The sequence below is a fragment of the Musa acuminata genome, chromosome BXJ1-3 (assembly GCF_036884655.1).
Source record: "Musa acuminata AAA Group cultivar baxijiao chromosome BXJ1-3, Cavendish_Baxijiao_AAA, whole genome shotgun sequence".
NCBI classification, from domain to species: domain Eukaryota; kingdom Viridiplantae; phylum Streptophyta; class Magnoliopsida; order Zingiberales; family Musaceae; genus Musa; species Musa acuminata.
In genome coordinates, this window is record NC_088329.1 from 16,045,526 (window position 1) to 16,060,887 (window position 15,362).

The following is a 15,362-nucleotide window of genomic DNA, read 5'->3' on the forward strand; positions in this document are numbered from 1 at the left end:
TTGAGCACTTTATCATTACTGCAAACCTCCTACATAGCTACTGCTCTCTGCGCTTTTACGAAAAAGTTCTAATCTTTCCGAATCTGCATTCAGACGTAAATCGGTGTTTTCATACGATCTTTACATTGCAGTTTACATTTACGTTTTGATTCTACTTATAACTGCAAACTGTCTTCTGCGCTTTTACGAACGAGTTTCCTTGCAGTTTACGTTTACGTTTTGATTTATAACTGCAAACTGTCTTCTGCGCTTTTATGTACGAGTTTCTTTGCAGTTTACGTTTACATTTTGATTCCATTTATAACTGCAAACTGCGCTTAGATGTAATCTGAGCTTAGACGTAAATTGCGCTTAGACGCAAACTGTGTTTTGACGCAAACTGCGCTTAGACGTAAACTGCGCTTAGACACAATCTGAGCTTAGACGCAATCTGCATTTAGACGCAAACTGCGTTTAGACGCAAACTGTGTTTAGACGTAAAATGCACTTAATCATAAGTAATCTTAGAATCGGCGTTTGCATCAAAATAGTTTTTATCGAACGAACGCAGCTTTCGTTTTTAATCGCTGAAAGATTTCCGCTGCACTAATTCACCCCCCCCCCCCCCTCTTAGTGCTCTCGATCCTAACAATTGGTATCAGAGCCCGGTTAACTCTCAAACGGATTAAAACCCAAGAGAGATGGCTTACGCCGGAAACCAAGAGGGCCACATTCCATTACACGTCCACCCATGTTTAATGGGATGGACTACACCTATTGGAAGACCCGAATGAGGATCTTTCTTATTTCTATGGACGTTGAAATCTGGAATCTTGTCGAGAATGGTTTTTTAAAGTCTTCTCTTCCAATGATCGATTGGAACGATTCGGAAAAGAAGGCTTGCGCTCTTAATGCAAAGGCTATGAATGCCTTATTTTGCGCACTTGATAAAAACGAGTTTAATCGTGTTTCGATTTATGAAACTGCATTTGATATTTGGCACACACTCGAAGTGACTCATGAAGGCACAAGTAGAGTGAAAGAGTCAAAAATCAATCTTTTGTTACACTCTTTCGAACTTTTTCGGATGAAACCGAGTGAGACTATTGGCGACATGTTTACCCGTTTCACGGATGTTGTCAACGGTTTAAAAGGACTCGAAAAAAGTTTTTCGGATTTTGAGCTCGTAAATAAGATTCTAAGATCCCTTCCTAAGAGTTGGGATCCTAAAGTCACTGCTATTCAAGAGGCAAAAGATCTAAACAACTTCCCTCTTGAAGAACTAATTGGGTCATTAATGACCTACGAGATGACTTGCAAAGCTCATGAAGAGCAAGAAGACATCCTTCCAAAGAACAGGAAGGATATGGCACTTAGAACTTTGGAAGATCACTTGAAAGAAAACTCAAGTGATGAGGACTGTGATGATGACTTGGCACTTCTAACAAGAAAATTTAAAAAATTCATTAAAAGAAACAAGTTTAAGAATGACACTAAAAGTAAACTTGAACCCAAGAAAGACCAAGTTATTTGCTATGAGTGCAAAAAGCCGGGACACTACAAGAGTGATTGTCCCCAAGCCAAAAAGAGAACAACAAAAAAGAAGGCGCTCAAAGCAACATGGGATGATTCGAGCGCGTCTGAAGAAGAGGAGTCCAACACCGAGCAAGTTGCTCATTACGCCTTAATGGCCATCGGAGAGGAGGTAACGAATTTATTAGATGCTGATTTATCTTTCGATGAATTATTAAATGCCTTCCATGACTTATTTGATGAATGCAATATTATCAATAGAAAATACAAATTACTGAAAAAGGAGCATGATAGTCTTACTTGTGATTTTGATAAGTTAAAAATTGAATATCATGATAGTTTAAATTCATGTATCAAATGTCATGATCTAGAAACTCTCCAAAAAGAAAACCTACTACTTAAGGACACCTTGAAGAAATTCGAGGTTGGTAGCAAGTCATTGAACATGATCTTTGCAAACAAGGGTCACGTTCCAAAAAGAAGTGGAATTGGATTTGTGAGAAGTCATCACCTAAATCCAACCACCTTTATAAAAGGCCCCATCTTACATGTTCAACACCAAGCAAAATGTAACTTTTGTTGCAAAATTGGACATAGGACGCATTATTGTCCATTCAAGAAAATTAGTCCAAACAAATTGATTTGGGTTCCTAAAGGAACCATGATAAACTCTATGCAACATGATAAACAATGTAGATCTATCTTTGAGGCACCCAAAGGCAAATGGGTACCTAAAAATCATCCTTTCTTGTAGAAACCCACACCATCGCAAGCTAGGAGCAAGAGATGGTACCTTGATAGTGGATACTCAAGGCATATGACCGGAGATCCATCTCAATTCTCTAAGCTCACTAGCAAAGACGAAGGCTATGTCACCTTCGGAGACAACAACAAGGGTAAAATTATTGGCAAAGGAACCATAGGTAACAAATCCAACTTCTTTATTGAAGATGTTTTGTTAGTTGATGGTTTAAAACATAACCTCTTGAGCATTAGTCAATTATGTGATAAAGGATACACTGTCAAATTCGAATCTAATGCTTGCATCATTGAAAAACCACATAAGAACATGTCTATGATTGCATTAAAACAAAATAACGTATACACTATTGACATCAGTGATTTATGTGATGAAATGTGTTTTGCGGTTATGAATGAGGATGCTTGGCTATGGCATAGAAGATTAGGTCATGCTAGCATGAAACTAATCACTCAAATATCATCTAGAGAACTTGTAAGAGGAATTCCTCATATCAAGTTCATCAAAGATAATGTATGTGATGCTTGCCAATTAGGTAAACAAATTAAGGGTAGTTTCAAAGCTAAGAATCAAATAAGCACCTCTAGGCCCTTACAATTGATCCATATGGACTTATTCGGACTAATCTCTACATCCAGTCTTGGAGGTAGCAAGTACGCCTTTGTCATTGTTGATGACTATAGCTGATATACATGGACCTACTTCTTAAAACAAAAAAATGAATGCTTTAAATATTTTACCAAGTTTTGTAAACTTGTTCAAAATCAGAAGAGTTCTATGATTTCGTCAATTAGAAGTGATCATGGTGGAGAATTTCAAAACCATGACTTCCAAGAATTCTGTGAACTCAATGGATACAACCATAACTTCTCTACTCCAAGAAATCCTCAACAAAATGGGGTAGTAGAAAGAAAAAATCGAAATCTACAAGAAATGGCAAGAACCATGTTGAATGAACATAGCCTACCCAAATATTTTTGGGCCGAAGCCGTAAACACTGCATGCTATATTTTGAATAGAGTTCTAGTAAGACCCTTTACTCACCAAAACTCCTTATGAGTTATGGAATAACAAAAAACCCAATGTCTCATATTTTAAAGTCTTTGGGTGTAAATGTTTTATCTTAAATGAAAAGGATAACTTAGGAAAATTCGATGCTAAATCTGATGAAGGAATCTTTCTTGGTTATTTTTCGGTTTCTAAAGCTTTTCGTATTTTCAATAAAAGAACTTTAATTATTGAAGAATCCATCCATGTTGTTTTCAATGAGATTTCCGAAATTAGGAAAAATGATCTTGACGATGATGTTAATTTTGATTCTTTGAATTTAAATGAAACCCCGTCTCCAACTAGCAACTTGGATGCATCCACTTCCCAGATTTCCTTACCCAAGGATTGGAAGTATGTAGATGCTCATCCTAAGGAGCTAATCTTAGGAGACACATCAAAGGGGGTTCAAACACGATCTTCTTTTAAAAATTTGTGTGCCAACGCCGCCTTTCTCTCCCAAATTGAACCCAAATGTGTTGATGAAGCCATGAAAGATGATTCATGGATTATCGCAATGCAAGATGAATTGAATCAATTTGAGAGAAATGAGGTGTGGACGCTTGTTCCTAGGCCAAATGACCATTTAGTTATTGGTACTAAATGGGTCTTTAGAAACAAGCAAGATGAAAATGGTATCGTGGTTAGAAACAAGGCTAGATTAATGGCCAAAGGTTTCAACCAAGAAGAAGGTATCGATTATGAAGAAACCTTCGCTCCTGTGGCTCGATTAGAAGCCATAAGAATGCTCCTTGCCTACGCTAGTAGTAATAATTTTAAATTATTTCAAATTGATGTTAAAAGCGCTTTTCTTAATGGCTTTATCTCCGAAGAAGTCTATGTTGAACAACCTCCTGGATTTGAAAATTATAGTCTCCCTAATCATGTGTTTAGACTAACTAAAGCTCTCTATGGTTTAAAACAAGCTCCAAGGGCTTGGTATGAGAGACTTAGTTCTTTTCTTATTGAAAATAATTTCCTAAAAGGCAAGGTTGATACTACATTATTCATCAAGAACTTTGAAAATAATTTTCTCATTGTTCAAATTTATGTTGATGATATTATCTTTGGTTCTACGAATGAATCTCTTTGTGAATCCTTTGCTAAAACTATGAGTCTTGAATTCGAAATGAGTCTAATGGGAGAGTTAACATTCTTCTTAGGTCTACAAATCAAACAACTAAGCAATGGCATCTTTATTAGTCAAACTAAATATGCTATGAGTTTACTAAAGAAGTTTAATATGAATAACTCAAAAGCTATTAACACTCCTATGAGCACCTCCACTAAGTTAGAAATTGATGAAAGTGGAGAAAGCTTCGATCAAAAAACCTATAGGGGTATGATAGGAAGTTTACTTTACCTCACTGCAACTAGACCAGACATAATGTTCAGTGTAGGACTTTGTGCTAGATTTCAATCAAACCCTAAGATATCTCATCTCAAAGCAGTTAAAAGAATACTCAGATATCTTATTGGTACCACAAATCTAGGATTATGGCACCCAAAATCAGAGAAGCTTGAGTTAATTGCTTATGCTGATGCGGACTTCGCTGGCTGTAGATTAGATAGAAAAAGCACATCAGGAACATATCAATTCTTAGGACATGCCCTTGTTTCCTGGTTATCTAAGAAACAAAACTCGGTTGCACTATCAACAACTGAAGCTGAATATATTGCAGCAAGTGCATGCTGTGCACAAGTTGTTTGGATGAAAAATACCTTAGAAGATTATAAAGTTCATCTTAAAAACATTCCCATTAAATGTGATAACACAAGTGCAATATGCCTAACAAAAAACCCTATACAACACTCAAGAACAAAACATATTGATATCAGACATCACTTTATACGAGATCATGTTACGAATCATGATGTAATCATAGAATTCATTGATACGAAACATCAACTAGCTGATATCTTTACAAAACCTCTAAGTGAAAAACAATTTGATTTCATAAGAAGAGAATTAGGAATGTTGATGTGTTCGAATACTTAAACTAGCTAAAATTATTTTTCGGACGTTATTGATTACATGACTTGGTATCACTTGATCAAATAACATGTTGGAAATTATGTGACAAATGTTTTTGAAAATCAGTAGCTTACTCATATCCGAATGCATGTAAGAAGTTCATCTTATTCTCGGTTTGAATGCTAAAAATAGGATTTTCATGTACACTCTTATGAAAACTTTTTGAAAAATGAGTTTCCTCCTTCAAGCAACGAACTATAACATAAAAAGGAGAAGAGATATTCAAAGCATTATATGTGTCATGCCTTCCTTTATGTGCTTGATAACTTGCTGGAATCACATCTACCATGCTTTTTGATAATGCTACCATGCTTTTTGTTGATGACAAAGGGGGAGAAAAATATGAATTGATATGGTTGCTATTACTGATGTTATGATTAGGCCATACCTGCTATCACTGATAATGATATGGTTGCTATTACTGATGTTGATATGGTTGCTATCACTAATGCTATGATTAGGCCATACTTGCATCACCAAGAAATATATGATTGTCATATGCCCTGTATCAAGATATCAAACAAAAATTTGCATCGTACGAACTGATATCTTACCATGTGATGCAATGCTACACTTGCTAAAATATTCGAAATGTGTACATCATGTAATGATATCAAAATCTTGCTTCACAGATTTACATGTCGATATCTTACAATATGATGAATTGCTACAATAACCATCATTCAAACTTGTTATATTTGAAAATGTATGTCAAGCCTTGACATCATCTTCAAAGAGATACATTATGATAGGAATCATGATGGGAATATGTCTCTTGAATTTATAAAGTTTTTAAATTCAAGAAGTATGGCATATAGACAGGGGGAGTTAAAGTTAACTCCATTATCAATTGATTGTCATCATCAAAAAGGGGGAGATTGTTGAATCTCGGATTTTGATGATGAAGTCAATTGTCATTTGTTGTCTAATGTATATGTTGAGATAAGTGTGCAGGATTAACTACGATGAAAGTAAGACATGCAGCAGGAGTTGCGCCGGAGTCATGACAATGATCACGTTGGGAGTTCGAGAGCTCGACGGAAGTTCGGACAGTCGTCGGAGGTTCTGCGGGAACAAATCCGAGAAGTCCAGAAGCTTGCCAAAGGAGCTCGTCGGAACTTGCCAAGTGGATCGTCGCAGTCCAGGAGTTTGCCGGAAGTCCGCAGGAGCATCACAGAGGGTTCATCGGATGATCGACGGAAGTTCACCGGAAACTCGCAAGAAGAAGCGAGTGACGCACCGAAGCAAGCTGCATAATATGTCTTAGGAAATAATCGTAGTTAGCACTTTGATTAAGTTAAAAATGGGAGGTGATCCCATTAGCTTAATCCTAAGGCAATTGGGCCCCGGAAGAACTCAAATTGGGTCGAATGGTTCAACCCATTCGGACCCAGGTTGTTGTGGGAGGTGCAACCGCCCAAGCAGCGTGGTAGCACCGCCCAGGCTATGTCTCCCAGCGAGACTGGGCGATGCAACCGCCCCAGCCAAGAGGTACAACCGCCCAGAGGCTCAGTCTTCGAGCTCTGCCAGGCGGTGCAACCTCTCCAGTCAGGAGGTGCAACCGCCTGATCCCGGAATTCTGGGATTTGATCGTTTTGAGCTCCAAATTTGAACTGGGTTGGGGCTTATAAATACCCCACCCATTCAGCACTGAAAAGACACAGACCTACACCGAATTCTTGATCTTTTCTGTGATTCTAAGAGCTCAAATTTGTGTAAAGTCCAAAAGTTCTCCTCTTTCTGTTCTTCAAGTCTTGAGTTGTAAAGAGAGGAGAGAAAGGTTCTGTAAGGGTTGTCTCCTGAGCCCGTCAAAAGGAGTGAAACTTTAAAAGGGCAGTTGGCCTTCGCCTATTGAAGGAAGGCCTCTAGTTGACGTCGGTGACCTCGTCGGTGGAGGAAGCCAAAAGTGGAGTAGGTCAAGACTGACCGAACCACTCTAAATCTCTAGTTTGCTTTTATTTTGAGCACTTTATCATTACTGCAAACCTCCTACATAGCTACTGCTCTCTGCGCTTTTACGAAAAAGTTCTAATCTTTCCGAATATGCATTCAGACGTAAATCGATGTTTTTATACGATCTTTACATTGCAGTTTACATTTACGTTTTGATTCTACTTATAACTGCAAACTGTCTTCTGCACTTTTACGAACGAGTTTCCTTGCAGTTTACATTTACGTTTTGATTTATAACTGCAAACTGTCTTCTGCGCTTTTCCGTACGAGTTTCTTTGCGGTTTACGTTTACGTTTTGATTCCATTTATAACTGCAAACTACGCTTAGACGCAATCTGAGCTTAGACGTAAATTGCGCTTAGACGCAAACTGTGTTTAGACGCAAACTACGCTTAGACGCAATCTGCGCTTAGACGCAAACTGCGCTTAGACGCAATCTGAGCTTAGACGCAATCTGCATTTAGACGCAAACTGCGTTTAGACGCAAACTGTGTTTAGACGTAAACTGCACTTAATCATAAGTAATCTTAGAATCGGCTTTTGTATCAAAATAGTTTTTATCGAACGAATGCAGCTTTCGTTTTTAATCGCTGAAAGATTTCCGCTGCACTAATTCACCCCCCGCCTCTTAGTGCTCGCGATCCTAACACTCCAGACAAATGAATACCACTTGAGCGATGATTCAAGTGATGAGGACAATGATGAACTTGAACTTCGAACACTAAATCTTAATAAGTTTATTAAACAAAAATGTAAAATAAACAATAAACTTGAACGAATGAAGAGGCCAAAGAAGAAGAACATAAAGTGGGTGAATCGAGCTCCTCCGAAGACGAGGAGAAAATCAAGAAAGGCGAGGTGGCAAACTACGCCTTAACGACATTCAACGATGAGGTAATCAAAACCCCCTTAATTTATTTCGAAATTACATGATGCTCTTCATAATGCATTTTCTTTTTTAGTATAGAATTAATTTTCCTGAAAATTACATGTTTAAAAAAAAAATATGATGAAAATGCAAAATTTATGATCATGCTAGTTGTTTTGAAAATAATCATGAAAAATACATATTTTATGATAAACAAACAAAATGATTTTGATTGAAAATATGAAATCATGCTTGATGATATAATGATGTTTTGATACCATGATTTTATTCTATGCATGAGATTTTAAAAATCGTATTTATTGGTTTTATAATTATGGATGATGAATCTTGCGATTTTCGATTTTCACGGTAATGAAAGTGCCTTATTGATCTTTGTCATAATAAAACTTGCACTTTCGATTTTAAAACATGCTACATGTTTGGCATAGATGAAATAAAATCATATGAATTAAAACAACTAAAAAGAGAAAAGTATTTTTCTTGAAAATTTATTTTTCTCTACCTTATTGACTTTTTCACTGAGAGATTAATAAAATTATCTATGTCATTTTGAATCTCTTGAAAGTAATGTTGAGATTTTGATTATTTGAATTTAATGGGTTTTATCGAAATCATGATCTTAATTTCCCATGATTTATAACTTGAAATCATTTATGAATCAAGATCACCTACTTTGTGTTCTTATTGAAATTTATTGAAATGAATCGTGGTTTCTTGGAATTATAACTTGAGAATTCTTTTTATAAATCAAAATAACTTACTATGATTCTTTCTTTTTGCTATTTGAGTTATCTAAAAAGAATCATAATATGTCTCTTAATATTCATAATTTGTCTACATGATTCGTAAATCTCATTACCAATTCTTCTTGATATTCCTTATGTGATGATATGAATACATGAAATATTCATTAATTTATTTTGATGTATACAAATGAAAAGTTATGATCATGCATGGTAGGATATAATTTGACAAAATTGATACCATCATGATATGAAGCATTTATGATTTGCAATGATGCATACAATACTTGAGCTTTTTAATTATGATGTGATCTATTGCATATGATGTAAATCATGATTTAAAATGCTATGAGTTGTTACTAAAATGATGTATTATAAATGTTGATTTAATGTCATGAATACTCTAAATGATGAATGTTTGGTATCATGATCAAAATGTTGATAAATAGTTAAAAATTTAAGTATCATGTATAATATGCTCATAATATTGATTGATTTATTCAGTATCATGCATAAATGAAATATAAGGTTTTTGAAATTGTGCATATTCGAATTTAAAAATATAATGATGCACAAATAAGATTGAAACCTACCTTTGTCATGATTTAGAAATTAATGTAAAGGGTATTCCCTTCTTTTTACCAATGACACAAGGGGAGAAATAGTTGCTAATGTGCATATCTCAAAGAGAAAATTGCTAGCTTGCGTGTCTTAAAATGTTGAAAATTTTTTGCTAGCTTGTATATTGTAAACTTGCTATCGTACTACCATGATGATGAGCATGTCTTATCTTCATGATTGTATTTGAAAAACTATGGCAAAAATATGTCCGAATGATTGAACTTGTTAAAATTAATTTTCGGACTTTCTTGATTGAATGATCAAATCACTCGATTGCCATGATGATTTTACACAATTACATGCCCTAATAACAGGTTCGAAATTATGTGCTTTGGATACAAAAATTTCCATGATAATAAGCATGTTTTGTCCTCATGATTGTATTTGAAAATCAATAGCACAACCTTGTCCGAATGCATGAAAGTGTTAATTTCATTTTTGGATTCTCTTAACAATTGGATTTTCGAATTATCCTCTTCCATACTTAATAAGCATATGTCATATCAAGTTTAATTCATTTCATTGATTTTTGACATATGGAATCAACTAGAAAATACATCTCTCATACACTTATTATGTGAACAATATTTTGTTTTGAGAAATGGATTTGATGAAATGATTCCTGCTTATAAATTCCTTCTTGAAAAAGGAAGTCATTTTTACGTACAAGGATTTGATTCACATACATATCTTGATACTTGTAAAAATGAAACGTGCTTTAATATCTTCTCAATTTTAACTTCATTCGAGTAAGCTCAGAAATAGCTTTCCTCCTACATGTAACAAGAAAATAACAAATAAAATGGAAGAAGTTTTCAAAGCTATCCCCATGTCATGTTTTCCTTGAGATGTTTGAATATTTGGTATCTTATCACTCTTTGTTGAAAAATGACATGAACCTGTTTATGGCATCGCACTTATATTTAAAATTTGCTTATATCGTTCTCCTTTTTGTTGACAACAAAGGGGGAGAAATATATGAATTGATGATATGATTGCCATATTTGCTCTATGCCATGGTTGCATTATAATAATATATCAAGAACTAGCATCGCAACTTTACTTATTGATATCTTGCCATGTGATGAAATGCTACAATTGATAAACACTTGAAATGTTTGCGTTACGATATCAAAAGCTTACATTGCAATCTTACATGTTGATATCATACCATTTGATAATAGCAAACTTGCATGATGGTAAAAATGGATATTATGTTTTTCATGCAATAAGTTAAACTAATATTTCAAACACAAGAATAGCTGGACTTCTCCTTTTTGTTGATGACAAAGGGGGAGAAGTATGATGTTATGCATAAGTTCATGATGACGTGTTGCAAGTATTCATGATGAATATTGCAATGACTTGAATTTAGTTTGAATTCAAGATTCTATCATGACATATTGATAGGGGGAGTTTGTTTAAACTCCAGGAGTTAAGTTTAACTCCGCCATCAAGTGGTTGTCATCATAAAAAAGGGGGAGATTGTTGAATCTCGTATTTTGATGATGAAACTACTTGATATATGTTTATGATTTAATCTGCGTTTTGAGTGAAGCAGGATACACAACGAAATCTTGATCTTGTTCTGTGATTTTTAGAGCTCAAAATTGTTGTCAAGGCCAAAAGGTCTTCTCCCTCTTTTCTTCCAAGTTCTGAGCTGTAAAGAGAGGAGAGAAAATTCTATAAGGGTTGTCTCCTAAGCCCATCAAAAGGAGTGAAACTGTAAAAGGGTGGTTGGCCTTCGCCTATTGAAGGAAGGCCTCTAGTTGACGTCGGTGACCTCGTCGGTGGAGGAAGCCAAAAGTGGAGTAGGTCAAGATTGACCGAACCACTCTAAATCTCGGTTTGCATTTACTTTGAGCATATTATCTTTACTGCAAACCTCCTCAAAAGCTTACTGCTTTCTGCGCATATACGATTGGGTTTCAAGCTTTGCACTTTCCGAATCGGCGTTTAGACGTAAATCAGTTTTATCGTACGATCATCATATTTTAGTTTGCGCTTACGTTTTTATTTCTATCATAACTGCAAACTGCCTTCATATCCTTGCTTTAACTGCATCTTGCTTAATCAAAAGTTAAAGTGATTTACGAATCGGCTTTCTTACCGAAATCACTTTTATTGAACGAACACGGTTTTTATCGTAGAAGGTTTTCCGCTGCACTAATTCACCCCCCTCCCCTCTTAGTGCTCTTGATCCTAACAATAATTTCGTAGCAAAAGGTCTGAAAATATTAGCTCTATTTTACTGAATCCATAGGGTCGATGAAAGCAGATGTTTCAGTTAGCAATTATACTTCAAAATTTTCAAATCAGGTATATACAGAAATCATTTTGAGTCTAGCTTCGAATAAATCATACTTTGTATGAATTTGAGTTCACAGTAGAAAGTTATAAGCAGTTAAGCAACAAGAGGTCAGAAATTTCAGTACCTGTTTTGCAGAATCTGTAGAGTTAATTTAAATAGAAGTCTTAGTTGGTATTTAAACTCCAAATCATTCGATCTTAGTACCAAAATAAAGATTTTTTTGTCTACTTTCAAATGAAATAGGTTTTGTCTAAATCAGTGTTTATTACAACATGTTATGAATGAAACATTGCATAGATGTCAGATTATCGAAAAATTACAGATTCATAGCTTTATATCAAAACGAAAGAAGGTTTGGTTCTTAATTGAAATCTTTCAAATTTTGCAGAATAAAAATGGAAACAAAGATTAAGGTTACTGTGGGATGGGGTTAGAACGCTTACCTTAAAATTATTTGAATCTCAAATGTGGGAAAATTGATGAAAAACCTCAAGCTCTTCTTCTTCTTCTTCTTCTTCTTCTTCTTCTTCTTCTTCTTCTTCTTCTTCTTCTTCTTCCCTTCTCTTCTCAAACTCACGTTGGCTGCAACTCTTTAGGTTTGTTTCTTTAACCTTTCATCTAATTATTTGGGTTTTGGCTAATGCAAAAGTTGCAAGGTGTCATGCATGCATGATAGTGTTGAATCTCGGATTTTGATGATATAATCAATTGGTGGGTTAATTGATCTAATCCATATTATTGAGTTAAGTGTGCAGGATTAACTACGTAATCAGAAAACATAAAGCAAGGATACCGGAGTCGAGCTCGATGGACGTTTAAGAGACCGGAGAATCATCGGAGATGCTGCCGGAACCGTCCGAGAAGAAATCGGGAACGTGTCGGAAGTTCGCCGAAGAAATCGTCGGAGGCTCGCGGAGATCACCAAGAAGGCTCGGCTACTCGTTAAAGTCATCACAAAGATTGGGAGCTTGCAGGGAGTCCGTCGGAAGAAGTTCGTCGGAAAGCTCGCCGGAACGAGACTCGACGGTCGCGGTTAAAAAAACTTGCTTAGGATGTTTTTTTATGTTATGTAGTTCACCTGTAATTAGGATTAGGATTAAGAGATAATCCTATATCCTGGTTAGGGGCCAACTGGGCCCAAAGTCAGATTTGGTTTGGGCGAAAAATAAGCCAAACCAATGAATCGGAAAGCCAGGCGGTGGAACCGCCTGGCTGGGCGGTGACACCTCCTTGGCTGGGCGGTTGCACCGTCCAGCACCCGAGCGATGGGCGGTGGCACCGCCTGGCTGGGCGGTGGAACCTCCAGCACCGGGAACCCTAAGAGAATTCAAATTTTGGAGCCCAAAATTTGAATCCTCTTGAGGCCTATAAATACCCCTCAAATCTCAGCTGAGGTTACAACTTTTGAGAAGCATTTTTGATTGAGAGAAAAGTCTTAGAAAGTCTTAGCAAGTCTTGTTTTCAATTTGCTAGAGAGTTCTCCTCCTTCTTTCTTATTGAAAATTTGTAAGAGGTTGAGCTGCTTGTAAAAGGTTGTAAGAGGGGTGTTTACCCTTCCATTTCAAGAGACTTGCTAGTGGAAGGTGGGAGCCTCATCGAAGAGGGGCCTCGCAAGTGGAGTAGGTCATTTGACCGAACCACTCTAAAAATCGGCGTAATCTCTGGTTTGCTTTTTATTATTGTCATTTACATTACTGCAAATCTTCTTACTGCTTTAGTTCCTTATTACTCTTGCTGCGCAACTTTAAGAATACGCCTTCAAGTTAAATTTCTCAAGTTTCGTTCTTAACGTACGAAAGATTTTATTAAAATCGAAGTTTTAATCCGCTGCACTAATTCACCCCCCCCTCTTAGTGCCGCTCCGATCCTAACAAGTGGTATCAGAGCAAGGTTATCTCTCATATTTGGTTTAATACCCAAGAGAGATGGCTTACTCCGGCATGCAAGAGGGCCATTCTATTGCACGACCACCTTTGTTTAATGGGTCGGATTACACATATTGGAAGACTCGCATGAGAATCTTCCTCATTTCTATGGACTTTGAGCTTTGGTCTATTGTCGAGAATGGATTTCAAAAATCTTCTCTTCCGATGAGCGAATAGGATGAATCGGAGAAGAAGGTTTTTGCTTTAAATGCAAAGGCTATGAATGCCTTGTTTTGTGCACTAGACAAAAACGAATTTAATCGTGTTTCAATGTGTGATTCGGCTTTTGATATTTGGAGAACTCTTGAGGTCACTCATGAAGGCACTAGCCGAGTGAAAGAGTCCAAAATCAACATCCTTGTGCACTCTTACGAACTTTTCCGAATGAAACCAAGTGAGTCCATCGGAGACATGTACACCCGGTTTACGGATGTCATCAATGGACTCAAAGCTCTTGGTAAAGATTTTACTAACTTTGAACTAGTAACTAAAATCTTAAGATCCCTCCCTAAAAGTTGGGATCCAAAAGTTACGGCCATTCAAGAGGCCAAAGACCTTAAAGCATTCCCTCTTGAAGAACTCATTGGGTCTCTAATGACCTACGAAATGACATGTCAAGCTCATGACGAGCTCGAGAACCCCCTTCCAAAGAACAGGAAGGATATGGCACACAAATCACAAGAAGACCACTTGAAAGGAACATCAAGTGATGAGGACAGTGACAATGACATTGCACTTTTGACTCAAAAATTTAAAAAATATTTAAGAAAGAACAGATTTAAAAATAATACAAAAAATAAATTTGAACAAAAGAAGGACCAAGTGATTTGCTATGAATGCAAAAAACCGGGACACTATAAGAACGATTGTCCTCAAGCCAAAAAGAGAACATCAAAGAAGAAGGCATTCAAGGCAACGTGGGATGATTCAAGCGCATCCGAAGAAGAGGAGTCCAACACCGAGCAAGTTGCTCATTACGCGCTAATGGCGTTAGGAGAAGAGGTATGTGATTTATTTAATGAAGATTTATCTTTCGAAGAACTATCTATCGCTTTTCATGAATTATTTGATGAATGTAGAACTGTTAGCAAGAAGTTAAGTATCTTAAAGAAAGAGCATGCTTTGCTACAAGATAAGTTTGATAGTCTTCAAACTCCTCCATGCTCTAAGTGTGAGCACTTAGAAGCAATAAAAAATGAAAATTTGCTTCTTAAGGAAACCTTAAACAAGTTTAAGGTTTGTAGCAAAGGATTAGATATGATCCTTGCACACAAGGGTCACATCGCAAATAGAAATGGAATTGGATTTGTAAAAGGATTACATCAAAATCCTACCACTTTCATAAAAGGACCTACATTACATGTTTCCTCTTATATGAAATGCAACTTTTGTTGCAAATCCGGACATATTGCCTACAAATGCCCATTTAGGAAGATTAGTTCACAAAAATTAATATGGGTTCCTAAAGGAACTATAAAGAATTCAATCATAAATAACAAAGTTAGTGGGTCAATTTTTGAGGCACCCAAAATCAAATGGGTACCTAAAAATCATCCTCTTTTGTAG